Source organism: Amphibalanus amphitrite, unplaced genomic scaffold (genome assembly GCF_019059575.1).
Source record: "Amphibalanus amphitrite isolate SeventyFive unplaced genomic scaffold, NRLGWU_Aamphi_draft 000988F_arrow, whole genome shotgun sequence".
Taxonomy (NCBI): Eukaryota; Metazoa; Arthropoda; class Thecostraca; order Balanomorpha; family Balanidae; genus Amphibalanus; species Amphibalanus amphitrite.
The window spans coordinates 254,583-259,556 of NW_024882482.1; the positions used below are offsets into that span (position 1 = coordinate 254,583).

At 47.6% G+C, this 4,974-nt stretch overlaps 1 long non-coding RNA gene across 1 annotated transcript; it reads right to left on the reverse strand.

Moving 5' to 3' along the window:
* Window positions 1-2,557: 2,557 nt before the first annotated feature.
* On the reverse strand, window positions 2,558-3,671 carry LOC122368900. The gene is made up of 2 exons (XR_006254324.1): window positions 3,620-3,671; window positions 2,558-2,673 (listed from the first exon to the last, which is right to left on the reverse strand). It is a non-coding gene; the product is annotated as an uncharacterized LOC122368900 (long non-coding RNA).
* Between the last annotated feature and the right edge of the window lie 1,303 nt (window positions 3,672-4,974).

The window sequence follows — 4,974 nt, forward strand, 5'->3', positions numbered from 1 at the left end:
GCTTTGCAATTTTGTTATTGTTTCTGCTGGAGTTTTCCTTGGTACCATGGATAAACAACCCAGGCCAAACTTAATCCGCATTGGGTTCGCATGTGTGTGCGTGCTCACATGGCAAATGATAATCCATGGCTTATTAGTACATAAATAATTGCATTATGCACAGTAGGTGGTAGGTATGTCATGTATTTTGGCAAGGTATGTAGGCAAGGTGGTATGTATTTTGGCCCTGAAGCTGTTTCCTATTCATTGCAGCAATGCTGCCGGCATGGCTTATGTGTACCATGCGCACACAAGCTCCACCAATGTAAAAATGTCATTTTCACACAAAACTCATAATTGGAGGAAGGTAGAGCAGACCAAGAATAAGCGGGCATTTGCTGCAGTGTGGAAAAAGTCACTAGAGGCTTGATACTTTTTCACATGCAGCAGCTTGGAGATGTCCACAGAGGCATGCCTGAGGATGTCCACAGAGGTGGATCCAGGCAATAGTTTTTACAATCTTCTCCCCTTGTGCCCGCTGTGTGTTGTGCTGACTGCTTGTCCCCCTTCTGGTGGTGCCTAGACTTGCCTCTGCATATCTCCCCAGGCTGCTGCATAATGTCTAAAAAAAAAACCTCAAGCCTCTAGTGACTTTAATCACTCCAGTCTCTACAGCATATGCCCACTCATGCTACAGCTGCCTTAATAATACCAAAATTAGTAACAATGGTCTCATAACCATATTCAGTAGGAAATGAATTACATAGAAAATTATATTAAAAAAATACGCTTGCTTTCAAAAAGAATGAGCACTGCTAAAATGCTATTATTTCAAATAATGCTAGGTTTCTGAACCACAAATTCCAATTCTGTGTCACTGAATACTGATTGCCAATTGTACAAGACAAAAAGCGTCAACAATGCTACATCAAGGATAATGATGCTAAGATAGTTCTCATTTTAGCCTGAAGTGTAAAAACCAAACCTAACCTGATTTGGGTATTTGGGTAAACCAAGCCTAACCTGATTTGGGTATTTGGGTATTTTTTATGATGCTAAGCAATAGCCTATTCCAGGCTTCCTAATTTGCAGAGCTTTTGGTTAAAAAATGATTTTTAAAAATGTATTTGAAGTATGTTCTGACATGTCCGCCCTCTGTGCCTGGCAGACAAGTCACAGCGTTACCTGATGAGTCAAGAGGTTCTGTACCTGATGTACCTGATCAACACCACCTGATGGCCAACTTGACGGCATTGCTGACCCGAAAAGGAGTCTAGCAGCTGAATGTTCAACTTCTGCCACTGCACTGTTGACTCTGCCTAGAGACAGCATCTGCACCACGGCCCACAGACGATCTTCCGTGGGACGGTGTGCTGCGCACCAGTCACCACACTGACGGCGTTCACCTGTGTGCTGCACAACTTTCTGTGAGGTCAGGAGATCGACACTGACGGTCCCGGACGGTGTGCTCTGATTGCGCCGAGTGTGCTCCCTCGTGTCCGGGCCTTGATGCCAATACCGCACGCGAGGCGGCGCGCGTCCGCCAAGCCCTCACATACTGCGTCCAAGGTGCATGTGGTGTTCGGTGACAGTGTGCAGCTTCTGCCGGCCCCGTGGACGGCACCGCGTGTGACCATGGCATGTGCATTCGATTTTCTGACATAAGTGCAGTGAATTCATTTGTCATTTTGCTTCTAAATGCTGTCGCCGCTCGGTAGGGTCGATTCTGCCAGAGTAAAGAGGTCGCCACGATCGGCAATCAGCTGCCGGGAGGTGGCGGCGGCGGCTGACGACTCGGGCCTCGAAAATCCTGTCGTGTGCGTTGCTGGCTATTATGCGTTGTTGGTGTGCGCTGTTTTGCAAGGCCTTTGGAGCGGCATGTCGAGTTTTGAGTTTTGGACGAAGGAGCCTTGGTGTTTTGTTGGTCTATTTTCGATAAAAACGGTCATGAAGAGTGAGCTGTGTCCAGGCTGATTTTAAGATTTCTGTCACAGTATTGTCACCTTTGACCTAGGCTTGTGTCTTCTTGGGTATCGGCATATTGTGCCACCGTCCTTGCCCCGTGTCCGCGCGTGCTGCATTTTTATGTGGTCGCGCGTATGGTGTCATATACTGTCACCTCGCCATGTTTAGTGATATCCACTGTGTGGAAAAATGCATTTTGTTATAAGGGAGGGGGGGGGGGGTACACTTGTGTTCCCCAATCCAGCGCTTTAGATAATACAGCATCTGTTTTTGACATAATGAAAGCCTGTGTTTTATGTGGGTGGTAGGATTCGCCGTTCCTCAGGTCCGTTTCTGGCATTTGAATTTCTGCTACATTTCTAGAATGCCTTTTTCTGTTTTTCACATACAAAGCACGGTTCAAATGTGTGACCACAAATCACTGTGATTGTCCCATGCTTACCACCAACCATTCCTTCAATGCTAATGTCGTTACAGCGAAGTTATTCATTTATTGAGAACAGGGTTGTAGTTGAATAAACAAGACAGGTGAGCAAAATCTGCAGCACTCGTAGTCTTGGCTGATGCGTTAGGAAAAATGGAGGAACTGCAAGTACACATCACTTGAGTTTTATGCTTGAGTGCATTGAATTCCAATGTAGAAGAATCGCAGTTTGATTGTATTTTCATTGATATTATGTATTGTTTCAATAATAGATCTAATAAATATTATTCCAATATTACCTAGCCCTCGCACGACCAGGCCATTTCTCATAACACGAACGACCAGGGGGGGGGGGGCGTTGTTACGACCCCCCCTGGCGTTTCGAAACGGAAGGTCGTAGAGCTTAGCGGAAAAAACCAACGGATTGCTCTCAACGAGATCTCGCGATTGGTGGTATATTTTTTGGTCCTAGGTCAACATTTGACCTACTTTTGACCGGTCAAAGGTCAAATTTTCGGAAAAATAGACTTTTTTCAACTTTCCGCGGCGATTGCGGCAAAACGGTGAGAGATATCGACTTGAAACCTTCACTATCGTGTTCCTTAATCAATTCTCTATCGTTTGGTATGTATTTCGTTTCCCTAGCTCTAAAAATGGCGCGTTGGGAGCGCCGGAAGTCGGCAAGGTCACAGTCGGCGGCAGAAATTCGAAAAATCAAAATTTAAATTTTTGAAATCTGATTGTATTTTCGGATTTGGGAGGTCCATTTGCTCCCTATAGAAGCTAATATTGCTGCATATTCCCATTGAGGTGACAAGAATTAGCAAAATAGTGGTTCGGGCGCTTTTCAAAAATAGTACCGGACGCTGTTCCTCTTATGACGTCATAACTCCGTGACCTGACCTGACCCGGTCAATTTTCTTGCACCACACGATAGCCAATGCTTGCCCCAACATGCATGGGAAGTTTCATCATGATCCATCAAACAATGTGGGTATCACCGGCAGAAAACCTAGGGATTCGGCGCACACGTTTGGTAACTGTCGGCCGGAGGCTGTACCTCTTATGACGTCATAACTCCGTGACCTGACATGACCCGATCAATTTTTTTTCGGCAAAAGATGCGCAAAGGTTGCCCCAGAGGGTATTGAAAATTTCAGCCCGCTACGACAAGCCGTTTAGCGTGCACTTCGAAAAAACCTCAGGGGGGGTTGATACAACCCCCCCCCCCTAGGCGTTCTAGGGCTAGACGGTAGTTATCATCCTGCAAAACATGTCCAAATATTTAGTACCTTGAATAATGCAGTAAAATAAGCTGCGCCGCTGCATGTATCAGCAGCGCAATATCTGGTGCCAACTCAAGGTCAAGCGGGTCACGTGACAGTTGAGCGGCGGCTGGCTAGAACAGTCGCCGGCGACTTCAAAATGTTGGAAAAATTGAACTTTCTCGGCAACGCCGACAACTCTTCAATGATTGGCTGACACGACTGCTACGTCACACCCCGGCGACTGGTCAGCTGATATCGACAACTGCGGAGTTGCCGGCGACTGACCCCGGTCGCTGGCGATCGCCGGCGACTGACCCCGGTCGCTGGCGATCGCCGGCGACAGTTGCCGTCGCCGGCGACCGGAAAAGTTGCTACGTGTGAAAGGGCCATTACAGTACCATTTTACGGCTTCGGTGGTTCCAAGCGACTCAGCCTACACATTCATGCACCAAATAAATCACCCTTTTGATAGCGGCGCGATGGTGTTTGAGAATAGACACTGAGTGTTCAGCACCTCTACTTGCCCTAGATAGCGCGAACCAGATAAGATAAGCGGCGTGGTTTGTAGCGGCAGCACCATGATAGAGTCATGTCGGACGTCGGAACTAAAGTATCTGAAGCACAAGTGTAGAAGCAATTGGAGGGCTTATTGCGGTGCGCAGTGTTGTCCCAAGACTAATTAGGGAAATTCCAACAGTGGTAAATCATAGTGCGACTTGAACTGTGCGAACATGATCCCGGATAGCATGCAAAATAACGATAGTTTGGTGATTTGATCAGTGACCACTGGCGTTTACTGGACACGCTCAATGTGTTGTGTGTATGAAACTAAAGCACCCGAGTGGGACAACAACTGGAGCCGTGGAACCAGCCAGTGGTGCAGCCAAGCCCACACCGTAGCTTTCAGGAGGAACTCGGGTCATGGCAAACGCAGAAAGACCAGCCAACAGCGCCAGCAATGAGGAGCCGACTTCCTTCCAACTCCCTCACAAATCCCCCCTTCTGGAAGTCTGCGGCGACCACATCAACCTCGTCATAGACAATGTCTACGAATATATCTGTCAAGCTGATGCCACTGACGTTTGGTAAAGCGGCAGATGATGGAACGCGACTTCGCCATACGTGAACTTTGGGAAAGACCACTGGAACGAGCACTGCAGAGTCGTCACGTCGAGTGTGAAAGGTGTTCTCCGTTCCGTACGCTGCAGAGAAGAAGCGGGGTGGTGTCAGGAAGCATGGCGGAAAGATTAGGGGCTCCTCAAAAACCGCCATTGTATCAGACGAGTTCTGATATAGACGTGATGATAGAGCTTGCTCCGGTGGACTGGGTTGTTCCTA